The 14718-nt window shown below is 39.8% G+C and overlaps 2 protein-coding genes and 1 long non-coding RNA gene across 13 annotated transcripts in view; 2 read left to right on the forward strand and 1 right to left on the reverse strand.

The window, feature by feature from the left end:
- PAK1 (p21 (RAC1) activated kinase 1) overlaps positions 1-14718 on the reverse strand; it is a 276797-nt gene that overhangs the window by 221478 nt on the left and 40601 nt on the right. The window lies entirely within an intron of this gene.
- LOC145524731 (uncharacterized) overlaps positions 1-14718 on the forward strand; it is a 29342-nt gene that overhangs the window by 10004 nt on the left and 4620 nt on the right. The window lies entirely within an intron of this gene.
- LOC145524735 (uncharacterized) lies at positions 7788-12364 on the forward strand. The gene is made up of 2 exons (XR_014067793.1): positions 7788-10971; positions 11026-12364. It is a non-coding gene; the product is annotated as an uncharacterized LOC145524735 (long non-coding RNA).

A 14718-nucleotide genomic window follows, 5' to 3' on the forward strand; every position in this document is an offset into this window, starting at 1 on the left:
ACGTGCCTTGGGGCAACTAAGCCCATGCACCAAAACTACTGAGCCTGCATGCTACAACGACTGAAGCCTGAGCACCTAGAGCCCATGCTCTGAAACTAGAGAAGCCACGGTAATGAGAATCCCACACACCACAGCTAGAGAGTAGCCCCATTCACTGCAAGTAGAGAAAGTCAACGTGCAGCAACAAAGACCCAGAGCAGCCAAAAATAAGTTAAGAAAAAAATAAAACTTATCTCTACAGTCAAGAAAGACCAGGGCATCTATTTATTGAATTGTTTTTACATGTATCGTTTTTACATGTATTGTTTTAGAAGACACTAAGCAAGATGTTGATTTTACTTCACATAAAAAAAATGTCAGTATTTTGGGGACTTACATAGATTCTCATCTGACATAGGTCACTTTCTCTGCGGCCATACAGCCTATGGATCTGGAGAAATATATCCAGCACTGGGATAGCACATGATCTCCTACATTGGGACAGCCGGGACCCAAAGCCATCCGTCGTGAATGACATCACCCTTACTGATCTAACTTTAAAAAAAAAAAAAACAATGGAATAATTTCTTCTTGCCCAAACCTTACTACAGTGGTTTGGATCAGCAACTCCATAACGGGATGATGGGAGGGCTGCATGGACAAAGGACAATTGTTGGCCTCCCACTGCGGAAGAGTGGTTTACAAAATGATCTTTCTTAGGAGTTCTGCCTGGGACTATTGTACACCACATGGCAGGTGCTCTGACATAAGTAAGGCCAAATTGGTTTCCATTTGGATTTATTTTCTTTTTGAAACCATCCTTCTCTAGAACTGTCCTCTCTAAAAGTCACTAGAAGAACAGGAGGGGAAAGTGAGATCTTGAACTCCCCAGGAAATCAAGGCAGACTTTCCTTCCCCTTTCTTTACTCATCCATCTTTCCATGGCTGCCAGCCACTGGGACCTCATTTGAGAGGAGGTTTTATTTCCCTGCTTTCTTTCAAGATTCTGCCTCAAATAATCCTCACTGGCTTTCAATGAAGCAAAGTAGGACTCCCATTTACTTTATCCAATACACCCCTACATTCAACCTTGAAAACAGCATTGAATTCACAGCAGTGAATTATCCTTTACAGGAACAAATAGCAGAATGGAAACTAACTATTTTCCATGAGGCTGATTTTTGCTAATCAAACACATTTATTTTCTGAAACACTTTCACTGCCTGCTGAGAAATAAGAAAGGATGTATCTCCCAGAACACAACTTAGAAATGTGTAAAAAATAGATAATACTGAGGTCTTCATGTGACAATAATTTGTGGAGGGTCAGTAGGACCATTTTGGAGCACCATCAAGATACACACTACAAACCCTCTTCCTCCTAACAATTTCGCAGCATTCTATCTCACAGAAATGTTCATACCTGGGAGTAAAGACACATGAATGGCATTACTGATTGAATCACATGTAAGTGCCACATGAACTGACAAAAAGAGAGACTATATATTGTAATGTGATAAAAATAAATTGCCATGTAATACGTAAATAATATAAGATTCCATTTTTGTTTAAAAAACCCACATTTTATTTATGTAGATGCATATACCTATATATATTTATAGATGTAAAGAAAAAGCATAGAAAGATACTAGAACCAAACTGTTAACAGTGGTTCCTTCCTCCGAGAGTGTAACTGGGGGAGTTTCATTTTTTACTTCATATACTTTGGTATTATTTAAATTTACTTTTTGAATAAAGGAAATAAATAACTAGATTAGTGTAAGGTGGCTAACATTTACACAGTTTTTATTCTCTGTTGGGAATGTGATGGACACTTTGTATATCATCTCACTTATTCTGCAAGCCATCTGAATTAGGTAATAATCATCCCTGTTTACAGATAAGGAAATAAGTTTGGAGAAGTCAGTAACTTGCCCAACCTAACATGGTTAGTAAGTAGTGGAGCTGGAATTCAAACCCAGGACTTTCTGACTCCAAGACCCAAGATCTTCTCAATGGTCCAACAATGCCATCTTCTGTGACATAGTCTTGACTCAGTAGATGGGCCATTGTCACAAAGCTGCGGAATATTAGGTTTATTCTTTAAAACTTTTTAATGGAAATTTTCAAACATACACAAAAAGGGAAGGAATAGTAAAAATGAATCCATGTGCCTGCCATCATCCAGAGTCTACAATTATTAATATTCTGTGTCACTGTTTCATCTGTTCTAACACACACTTTTTAGAAAGCATTTCAATGCAAATTCAAGACACTATGCCATTTCATCATTAATATTTCAATCTCTGAATATAAGAACATAAAAAACATAATAGTATGTTGTAAATCCTCTATACTTCAATAAAATAAAAAATAAACTTTAGAAAAAACAATAATGGTGTGATAGATACTGCTTTCACAAATAATAAAGTTCACAATAATTCCTTAATAATATCAATATCCAATCCATGTAAAGTTTTCTAACTTGTCTCAAAAATATCTTTTTAGGTTTATTCAAAATTTATCTCTTAAATCTTTGTCTCCTTGAATTCTAATTTTTCCCTTCCTTTGTATTTCATTCAACTAATTTTTGAAGAAATTGAATCATTTGTCTTAAAGAATTTCCCATCTTCTTGATTCGATTTCTCATAAATCAATGGGGTCATTTAACATGCTCCTCTTTCCTTTATTGCCTGGAGAAGGAAATGGCAACCCACTCCAGTATTCTTACCTGGAGAATCCCATGGACAGAAGAGCCTGGCAGGCTACAGTCCACGGGGTTGCAAGAGTTGGACACGACTTAGTGACTAAACCACACAATCACAACTTTCCTTTGTATTTCTCACAACATAATGTTGAGAGACTTGTTAAATTCAGGTTCAGTTTTTTTGGCAAGATTATTTCTTAAGTGGTAATATATACTTCCTATTGCACTTTATCAGGAGGCAATAAATGTCTGTCCCACTTTTAGTAAATGCTAAGGTTCAGTAGTTGCCAACCTGGTATATACGTTATAAAGTTCCTCATCAAAATTTTACCTAATAGTTTCAGCAGCCATTGATGATTTTTTTCCTCTTATATCCATGATTTCATTAGGAGCTTAGGTTCAATTAAAATCCATAAGACTGACTTTCCTGGTAGTTTAGAGGTTAAGAATCTGCCTTGCAATGTAAGGGACACCAGTTCGATCCCTGGTTCGGGAAGATCCCATATGCCACAGGGCAACTAAGCCCACGTGCCACAACTAATGACCCTGAGCTCTGGAGGCTTCCAGACCCAACTACTGACCCCACATGCCACAACAACAGAAGCCTGCGTACCCTGGAGCCTGTACTGCTCAACAAGAGAAGCCACCACAATGAGAAGCCCTTGCACCTCAACTAGAGAGTAGCCCCTGCTCACCACAACTAGAGAAACCCAGTGTACAGCAAAGGAGACCCAGCACAGCCAAAAAATTTTAAAATAAATATATAAATAATTCATTTAAGTCCTATAAGTCTTGCTGCTGCTGCTGCTAAGTCGCGTTAGTCGTGTCCGACTCTGTGCGACCCCATAGACGGCAGCCCACCAGGCTCCGCCGTCCCTGGGATTCTCCAGGCAAGAACACTGGAGTGGGTTGCCATTTCCTTCTCCAGTGCATGAAAGGGAAAAGTTAAAGTGAAGTCGCTCAGTCGTGTCCGACTCTTAGCGACCCCATGGACTGCAGCCTACCAGGCTCCTCCATCGATGGGATTTTCCAGGCAAGAGTACTGGAGTGGGGTGTCGTTTCTTTCCCCAGTGCATGAAAGGGAAAAGGGAAAGTGAAGTCGCTCAGTCGTGTCCGACTCTTAGCGACCATCTTACAGGGACTTCTCTGGTGGTCCAGTGGTTAAGAATCCTCCCGCCAGTACAGGGGGCATAGGTTCCATCCCTGGTCTGGGAAGATTCCACATACCTCAAGGCAACTAAGCCCATGTGCTGTAACTACTGAAACCCGCGCACCCTGGAGCCAGTGCTCTGCAACAAGAGATTGCAATGATTAGCCCATGCACCACAATGAAGAGTAGCTCCTACTTGCTGCAACTAGAGAAAGCCTGTGAGCAGCCATGAAGACCCAGCAGCCAAAAATAAAATAAAATAAATAAACAAATAAATAAAAATTTATAAATAAAAACCATCCTAAGATAGCAATAGGGCATCTTAGTTTTGAGGTAAGGTATCAAAAAAAAAAAAAAAAGAAGAAGAAGAAATCTTTTATCTATTACCTATCATGGGTTTGGATTGTTTGTTTTTTTAGTTTGCTTTCACTTTTGGGTTCTTTTCACAAAAGTGATTGAGTTTTTAACCTTATTTTCCTAAAACCATCAGTATTCTGCAACCCTCTATCTCCCATGTGGGACCATTTTGCTACTTAGATTGACAGTTTTATTAACCTATTATTCAGAATTTTTATCTATGCTTCAATCCCTAAATAATCCATAAAAAGTAAGAAGAAAAAGGAAAGATATCCTTTTCCTCTATATAAATACTACAGTAAGTCAGTCAAACATTTCTGAATCATTTTCAATTTCATACCCAGGATAACTACCTGTACCTGTTTTACATTAGAAAAGCTTGTTATTTTCAGTGATTTTATTTTATTTATTTATTTATTTTATTTTCAGTGATTTTAAATCTGTTATTCATTCTACATCCATTGTGGCTTCTGTCCTGGGCCAAGTTTTGAAGCTAAAGAGAAGAAAAGCCCAGGCCCTGTCCTCCTAAGATTCACAATCACCTACACTGATAAAATAATGTCCAGAAGGTTCTCGGGATCTGGGGAAGGGGCATCTGAAACTATGAAGTCAGAGAAAGCTTCTCAAAACAGATGTTTAGCTGAGTTTTAAAGGATGAGTGGAAAGTAACTAGGGGAAGGGTATTCCAAGAAAAGAAAAGCCATACAAAGTCACAGAAGCAGGGAAGAATAGGCCCTTTCAGAGCACTGAACATGGTTTTGTATGGCTGGGGAGTAAGGTTTACAGGAAGAGGTAGCCGTGGTGGAGCAGCAGCAGAGCCAGAAATGGAGAGTCTTACCTGCTAAAGAGTTAGGAAATTTCTGAAAGATTTTAAGCATGAGAGTAGCAGATTCTGATTTATGCTGTACGTTTTTCTCCTCAGTAGATTTCTTTCTTTTTTCTGTTGAAGTGCAATTCATGTAACATAAAATTAATCATTTAAAGTGAATAACTCAGTGGCATTTAGTATATTCACAGGGTTGTACAACCACAACCTCTGTCTAGCTCTAAAACATTTTCATCTCCCCAAAAGAAAACCCATACTCATTAAGCAGTCACTCCCATTCCTTCCTCCCTCCAGTTCCTGGCAACCACAAGTCAGCTTTCTGGTGGATTTGCCTATTCCCTCAGTACGTGTTTTTTCTGTTTTTTATAATTTTATTTATTTAGTTATTAATTTTGACTGTGCTGGGTCATCATTGCTATTTTTTTTTTTTTTTTAGCTCAGGCTTTCTCTAGTTGTCATGAGCAGGGGTCTACTCTTCATTCCAGTGCTAGGGTTTCTCATAGCAGTGACTTCTCTTATTGTGGGGCACAAGCTCTAGGCATGAGGGCTTCAGTAGTTGTGGTACATGGGCTCAGTAGTTGCAGCTCCTAGGCTCCAGAGCACGGGCTCAGTAGTTATGGCACATGGGCTTAGTAGCTCCACAGTATGTGGGATCTTCCCAGACCAGGGATTGGTGTCCCCTGCATTGCAAGGCAGACTCTTAACCACTGGACTACCAGGGAAACCCATCCCTTGGTACATTTTTCATTCTAAAAATTATAAAAGTAATATGGATTCATTATAGAAATATCAAACTACAAGTGAGAAAAGAGGAAAATATTGTTCATAATTTTAGCATCTTAGGTAACTTTTTATGCTGTGTATCCTTCTAAACTGTTTTCTCTGAGTTCCCTCTCCCCATGTACTTTACAGGTCTCACCAACCTTTGAGATGGAAGAAAAAAAACTCTGCTCAAACTTCTATCCTATGAATGGGTGTGAAACCCAAGTCTCTACCAATATCACTGAGAGTTCCTGGGTGTTTTGTGGAGGTGGGGGTGGGAATATGTTTCTTCTGATTATCTCTAACTCTTATTTTCTGCCTTGATCTCCACCACTTATTTCACCTCCAGGGTGTGAAATGTCCCTTCTACATTTCCACAACCCTGTCTCTCCCTCAAAATATGGCCTAAACAAGGTCGTGTGTTAGCAAACATTTAGGGAAGATTTGGGAGCAAGAAAAAATGGCTTACACTGAAGTTTGACATAGAGAATAACTTGAAACTGCATATTAGAAAGCAGTTCTTTTAAGAGTCCATTAGTCACTCTCATCACTGGAAAACTCTCACTGGCCAACCCTCCAGAGGTACTACAGTAGCACCAGCTGCCCAGTTCTCTCTTGGAGAAGATAATGAATATCTTTTCCATTTTCCTAAGTCAATTCCCTTAGCTATAAACTGCAAAGCGGTCATTTCCAGTTCCCATTCTCTTTTGCACAAGGCAAGTTAATAAGTCTTTTGCTTTATTCTAAATAACAAAGAGATAAGTTATCTTACTAAATCAAAACAGTCCCTCCCTATCTGAACTCTAGTGTGAGGTTGTCAAAATAATAACTTCTTTCCCCCTACCGACTGCATTTTCATTATTACTTTGTTATTTTAAATAATATTTCTTAAATATTATTTGTTCCTAAATATTTTTCTATATCTTTTAAAATGGCTGAGCACATCCTCTGTTTTTGGACACTTAGGTTGTTTCCAATTCTTTATTATTATACATACTGCCATGTTATATTATATATATATTCCTTATTATCCTTATTATATTGTATATATATTTTATATCCTTATTATTATATGTATATCCTATCCTTAATTATTTCTTTGCTCTACATTCCTCAAAGTATTAATAGCATTCCTAAGCTAAACAGTAAACCCTGTCATATATGCTTTTTTGTTTGTTTGTTTAAACTGTGTGCATGAATTTTATTATGTTTTTCTCTTTTCTGTTTGTTTTTTGCTTTGGGGGCTCTTTTAGCCACACTACATGGCTTCTGGGATCTTAGTTCCCTGTCCAGGGGTTGAATGCCCCCCACCTCCTGCCATGGAAACATGGAGTCTTAACCACTGGACCACCAGGGAATTCCCTGTATAAGTTTATATATCCAACAATGTTTGAAAGGGCTTGAATCTCCAAACTCTTCGTTAATTGTGTATATATTTATCCTTATTGTTTTCTTTACGGTTTAAATTTGCATTTCTTGACTGACATTTAACTTTTTATGTTTATTGGCCATTTGAGATTTTTTTCTTGTGTAAAATACGTTTCCTGGTCAGTTGTATATCACATTTCTCTGTTATTGATTTGAAAAAGATCTTTGAACATTAAGGATACAAATCTTTGGTAAAGGATATTTTCTTCCAATGTCATTTGTCTTTTAAGTTGGTTTATGGTGAATTTTGCTATATAAAAGTTTTATGTTTTATATAACCACCACATCTATCATCTATGGGCTTCCCTGGTGGCTCAGAGGGTAAAGAATCTGCCTGCAGTGGGGGAGACCTGGGTTCCATCCCTGAGTCTGGAAGATCCCTTGGAGAAGGGAATCGCTACCAACTTCAGTATTCTTGCCTGGAGAATTCCATGGACAGAGGAAGCTGGTGGCTATAGCCCATGTGGTCAGTTGCAAAGAGTCAGACACATTTTATCTTTGCTGTTGTTGTTCAGTCCCTAAGTAGTGTCCCACTCTTTATCACCTTATGGACTACAACTCACCAGACTCCCCTATTCATGTCTATTGAGTCAATAATGCTAACCATCTAATCCTCTGCGGCTCCCTTCTCCTTTTGCCTTCAATCGTTCCTAGCATCAGGGTCTTTTCCAATGAGTCGACTCTTCACATGAGGTGGCCAAAGTATTGAAGCTTCAGCTTCAGCATCAGTCCTTCCAATGAACACCCAAGACTGATCTCCTTTAGGATGGACTGGTTGGATCTCCATGCAGTCCAAGGGACTCTCAAGAGTCTTCTCCAGCACCACAGTTCAAAAGCATCAATTCTTCAGTGCTTAGCCTTCTTTAAGGTCCAACTCTCATATCCATACACGACTGCTGGAAAAATCAAAGCTTTGACTAGATGGACCTTTGTCAGCAAAGTGATGCCTCTTCTTTTTAATATGCAGTCTAGGTTTGTCACAGCTTTCCTTCCAAGGAGCAAGTGTCTTTTAATTTCATGGCTGCAATCACCATCCGCAGTGATTTTGGAGCCCAAGAAAATAAAATCTGTCACTGCTTCCACTTTTTCCCCCTTTATTTGCCATGAAATGATGAGACCAGATGCCATGATCTTAGTTTCTTGAATGTTGAGTTTTAAGCCAGATTTTTCACTCTCCTCTTTCACCTTCATCAAGAGGCTCTTTAGTTCCTCTTTGCTTTCTGCTATTAGAGTGGTATCATCTGCCTATCTGAGGTTATTGATATTTCTCCTGGCAATCCTGATTCCAGTTTGAGATTCATTCAACCCAGCATTTTGCATGATGTACTCTGCATAGAAGTTAAATAAGCAGGGTGACAATATACAGCCTTGACGTATTCCTTTCCTAATTTTGAACCAGTCTGTTGTTCCATGTCCGGTTCTAACTATTGCTTCTTGACCTGCATACAGGTTTCTCAGCAGACACATAAGGTGGTATGGTATTCCTATCTCTTTAAGAATTGTCCAGTTTGTTGTGATTCACATAGTCAAAGGCTTTAGCATAGTCAATGAACAAAAGTAGATGTTTTTCTGGAATTTCCTTGCTTTTGCTATGATCCAGTAAATGTTGGCAGTTAGAACTCTAGTTTCTTTGTCTTTTCTAAATCTAGCTTGAACATCTGGAATTTCTCAATTCACATACTCCTAAAGCCTAGCTTGAAGGATGTTGAGCATTACCTTGTGAGCATGTGAAATGAGCGCAATTGTTCAGTAGTCTAAACATTCCTTGGCACTGCCCTTCTTTGGAACTGGAATGAAAACTGAAATTTTTCAGTCCTGGGGCCACTGCTGAGTTTTCCAAATTTGCTGACATATTGACTGCAGCTTTTTAATAGCATCATCTTTTTAGGATTTGAAATAACTCAGCTGGAATTCCATCACCTCTACTAGTTTTATTGGTAGTAATGCTTCCTAAGGCCAACTTGACTTCATACTCTAGGATGTCTGGCTCTAGGTGAGTTACCACACCAACCAGGCCATTGAGCCCCTTTTTGTATAGTTCTTTTGTATATTCTTGCCACCTTTTCTTAATCTCTTCTGCTTCTGTTAGGTCCTTATTGTTTCTGTCTTTTGTCATGTCCATCCTTACATAAAATGCTCCCTTGATATCTCCAATTTTTTTGAAGAGATCTCTAGTCTTTCCTATTCAATTGTTTTCTCCTGTTTCTTTGTATTGTTCATTTTAGAAGGCCTTCTAGTCTCTCTGCTATTTTCAGGAACTCTGCATTCAGCTTGGTGTATCCTTCCCTTTCTCCTTTTCCTTTTGCTTCTCTTCTTCTCTCAGATATTTGCAAAGCCTCCTGAGACAACCACTTTGCCTTCTTGCATTTCTTTTTCTTTGGGATGGTTTTGGTCACTGCATCCTGTACAATGTTATGAACCTCTGTCCATAGTTCTTCAGGCACTCTGTCTAAAAGATCTAAGTCCTTGAATCTATTCATCCTCTCCACTGTATAATTGTAAGGGATTTGATTTAGGTCATACCTGAATGGTCTAGTGGCTTTCCCTACTTTCTTCAATTTAAGTCTGAATTGTGCAATAAGGAGCTCATGATCTGAGCCACAGTCAGCTCCCACTCTTGTTTTTGCTTACTGTACAGAGCTTCTCCATCTTCAACTGCAAAGAATATGATCAATCTGATTTCGGTATTGGCCAACTGTGTGATGTCCATGCAAAGCGTCATCTTTTGTGTTGTCGGAAGAGGGTGTTTGCTATGACCAGTGAATTCTCTTGAGAAAACTCTGTTAGCTTTTGCCCTGCTTCATTTTTTACTCCAAGGCAAAATTTGCCTGTTACTCCGGGTATCTCTTGACTTCCTACTTTTGCATTCCAATCTCCTGTGATGACAAGGACATCTTTTTTTGGTGTTAGTTCTAGAAGGTCTTGTAAGTCTTCATATAAGCATTCAACTTCAGTTTCTTTGGCATTAGTGATTGGGGCATAACACAGACTTGGATTACTGTGATGGTGAATAGTTTGTCTTGGAAACAAACTGAGATCATTCTGTTGTTTTTGAGATTGCACCCAAGTACTGCATTTCAAACTCTTTCATTGACTGTGAAGGCTACTCTGTTTCTTCTAAGGGATTCTGGCCCACAGTAGTAGATATAAATGTCATCTGAACTAAATTTGCCCATTCCCATCCATTTTAGTTCACTGATTCCTAAGATGTCAGTGTTCACTCTTGCCATCTCCTGCTTGACCACATCCAATTTCCCTTGATTCACGGACCTAACATTTCAGGTTCCTATGCAATATTCTTTACAACATCGGACTTTACTTTCACCACCAGACACATTCACAACTGAGCGTTGTTTCTGCTTTGGCCCAGCCACTTCATTCTTTCTAGAGCTATTAGTAATTGCCCTGTACTCTTCCCTGGTAGCATACTGGACACCTTCTGACCTGGGGACTCATCTTCCAGTGTCACATCTTTTTGCCTTTTCATACTGTTCATGGGTTCTTGAGGCAAGAATATTGGAATGGTTTGCCATTCCCTTCTCCAGTGGACCACATTTTGTCAGAACCTTTCCCCATGACCCGTCCATCTTGGGTGGCCCTACATGACTTCATTAAGTTACACAAGTCCCTTCTCTATGACAAGGCTGTGATCCATGAAGGGGCTTTTTTAAAAAAACTGTATTTATCATTTATTTGGCTGGGCTGGGTATTACTTGAGGCATGCAGGATCTTAGATCTTGATTGCAGCATGCGAGATCTTCTAGTTGCAGCATGCAAACTATTTGTTGCAGCATGTGGGATCTAGTTCCCTGACCAGGGGTCAACCCAGGCCCCCTGCATTGAGAATGTGGAATCTTAGCTACTGAACCACCAGCAAAGTCCATGATTTGTCCTTTAAAATTATAACTGCAGGTTTCAAATGTAGATTGCAAGGAGGCAAGATCAAGGGCAGAGGAAATATTTTAGGAGGTGATTGCAATTCTGAAATAAAACAATGGCAGTGGAAACAGAGAAAAGGTCTGGATTTAAAAGACATTTAAGATGAAAGATCAACAGTGACTCACTGGATATGAAATCTGAAGTAAGGAAAGGAATTCAGGAGAATCATTAGGTTCTTTGTTTGGTGACATTTACCAAGATGAGGTAGGTTTGGTGGGGACTGGAGGAGAGGATAAAGGATGAGGTCAAGTTGGACACCCAGGTACAGATAGGTAAGCCATCATGGATCTGGAGCAGAGAGATTTGCGACGTAGATATTGATCTGGTGGTTATCATGGAAGACAGATAAGTGTGGAGAGTGAGAATACAAGAAGAAGGCTAGAAATGGAACCACAAAGAATATGTAATTTTAAGAGAAAGGAGAAGGAAGATCTAAGAAGACACAACCAGAAAAGTAAGAAAAGAATTTACTCTTAATCAGGAAAAAAAGAGGAGGATAGACTTTCAGGGAGAGAATGGCTAATACTGTCAAATGGAACAAAATTTTCCAGTAAGATAGAAGCTAGGAAGTATCCTCTGGATTTGCCAAGCCCTCCTTGAGGACCTCCACCAAAGCAAATGCTATAGAAAGTTGAAGGTGAAATCTGATTGTGCTGTGTAAGATGCACAGCTTTACACCCTTCAACCACTTCCTTCTTTCCAAAGGCACCTCTTATCTCCTGGACTGCTGCTGCCTCTGCTCAGTTCCCTGGAGTCAAAACTGGAGCTCCAGACTGAATGACCTGTTCACCCTCCCATCTGCATTGGTTTGCTCCCCCACTCTCAGGACAAGTTACCATACCACAGGGGCATGGAATCTTGCTTCTAGAACTGGTGTCAATAGGCCAGATGATGCACCACAGAAGTTGAACAGTGTAAGTATAGGAGAGTTATCCTATTGTGAAGCAAACCTTGACAAATAGGAAGTGGGAGAAGGGAATAAGGCAAATAGAGGCATTTTTATTAGCCTTCCCCTTCCACAGACTCTTTCGAGATTATGATTTCTGGGACTTCCCTGATGGTCCAGTGGCTAAGACTGTATACTCCCAAGGCAAGTAATCTGGGTTTGATTCCTGTTCAGGGCCCTAGGTCCCACATGGACCAACAATGGTCAAAGATCCCACATGCGGTAACTAAGACCTGGTGAAGCCAAATAAATAAATATTAAAAAAAAAAAATTATGATTCCTCTCTGTGACCATGACAGAGAATCACTGTGGCTCAGAGAATCTATCTGCCAAAACATCTTTTATTTCTCATCATGGCCTGGTGGAAGCAGTGCCAGCAAGGTAACACGTCTTGCTGCATTGGTTGATTAGCTTTTTCTTCACTTTTACCTTTCTAAATTTTTCCTTACTCCCCAAAAAAGAATTAGCACTTTAATTTTGACCCCAGACTTTATGATCCAGAGAATCTGGGCTAAGACACAGTTGTTAAATTGGTAAATTAACTAGGAAAGAGACTATTTAAATCAATTCTCCATTTGGACTGCTTGAACCAACAGAATCTTTAGTGCATATGCTCTGTTTTCTGACATTTCAACACAATGAAATGAGAAGGAGAATAAAAAGGAGGGCACTGTAACAGCATGAATAGCAATTTGGTATGAGAAAGGTAGAGCTAGACCAGGAAGAAAACTGTCAAATTATTGGGCTTCCCTTGTGGCTCAGCTTGTAAAGAATCTGCCTGCAATGTGGAAGACCTGGGTATGATCCCTGGGTTGGGAAGATCCCCTGGAGAAGGGAAAGGCTACCAATCCAGTATTCTGACCTGGAGAATTCCATGGACTGTATAGTGCATGGGGTCGCAAAGAGTCGGACATGACGGAGTGACTTTCACTTTCATAAGATGAAAAGGATATAATCATTAATATTAGATCACTGCTGAGCTCACATATTTCCCCAGGTCAGGTTATCCAAAGAACATAACAATCTAGTTTTATATTTAAGTGGCTATCAAAAGTACCTGTAGCCAGGGAGCTCAACCAGGTGCTCTTTGACAACCTAGAGGGGTGAGATGGTGTGGGGGGGGGGAGGGAGGTTCAAGAGGGAGGGGACATATGTATACTTATGGCTGATTCATGTTGTTGTGTGGCAGAAACCAACACAACATTGTAAAGCAATTACCCTCCAATTTAAAAAAAAATTTTTAAGGTAGTTGTAACCCACTCCAGTACTCTTGCCTGGAGAATTCCAGGGACGAGGGAGCCTGGTGGGCTGCCGTCTATGGGGTTGCACAGAGTCGGACACGACTGACGCGACTTAGCAGCAGCAGCAGCAGCAGCAGCAGTTGCAACATCCAGCAAATCCATTATCCACAATATGTCTCTTTACTTTGCTGCAGCAGAACCAGCCTTTAGCCCAATTCAACTCAACCGATATCTATCAGCCCCTGTCATGTAGCAGGTAGTGTCCTGGGCTTTGTAAAGTAGAGCAGTTGCTGGGGGTGGGGGGAAAGAGTCTCAGATGAATAAGATCCAGATGTAGACTGAAAATATATAATCTTCAGAGGCAAAAACATGATCAAGTGCACAGAGCATTAATATATAGGGTCATATAAAGCTTTCAAAGTACAAATTTTATTAGTGCCAAGGAAAGGCACAAATAAAATTCTAAAGAAGGTCAAAATAGGGAGAGATCGTTAAGTGGAAAATAATGAGGAAAAAGTTCATTGACAGAGGTAATACATTTGTTAAACATAATTTTAATAGTTGGCTATGGGGAAAGATAGGTGGATTATTAAGAGTGGAACCAAAGTCACAGAACCATGAATAGTTGAGTAGAACTGTGGAATGATAGACCTTGACACTTTTGACAGGTGAATCCAAGAACGTTGAGAACCTCCAAGCAGTCATATACAATCTGTCATATATTTCCCCCATAAAATGGATGCATAATGGTGAGTATATAACTACAAAGCCATCATATGATAGGAGGGATGGACCATGAGCTGGGCTCATGTACCACCTAAGTAACTTGCTCCTTCATGCCCATATCCTAGTGCACAGGATTCAAATTAGGTCTCAGCAAAATGACACGTGGACATCTTTTACTCAGGAAGTCAAAACTTTGAATCAACATCCTCCTGAAGTTCCATTTAGCTGGTGTTTAGCATGACTCAGCCCAGAGAAGAATCCTGCTTGTTTTAAGATAAAAAGAAACATGCTATCATTTGTTTGAAATTTTCTAATATTTCTTCTATTTTGATGAAGCATGTTTGCGTGAAGATATCCAAAGTTTTGTCTTCTTCTCTCTTATCTAAACTAGATAAAACCTAGAGAAAACTCATCTGCAGATCAAGAAGCAGGACTTGACAGGTCTAGCCCTTCAGTAGGCCTGGCAGCCCTCTGGGAACCATGGGAAGAGAGGCCCACAGTAGCTTCCCCATCCGTCCTGGGTCTGGGAATACTGCCCAGTACAAGCCTTAGAGATAATCAGGACTCTACGGTATTGGCTGGAAACACTCTAACTTTGATCACATCCCAGTTCTCTCTACTGATGGCTCTGGCAGCCTTTAAGATGAAGTGAAAAGGA

The sequence above is a fragment of the Giraffa tippelskirchi genome, chromosome 10 (genome assembly GCF_054371585.1).
Source record: "Giraffa tippelskirchi isolate mGirTip1 chromosome 10, T2T-mGirTip1v1.2.pri, whole genome shotgun sequence".
In the NCBI taxonomy this organism is placed as follows: domain Eukaryota; kingdom Metazoa; phylum Chordata; class Mammalia; order Artiodactyla; family Giraffidae; genus Giraffa; species Giraffa tippelskirchi.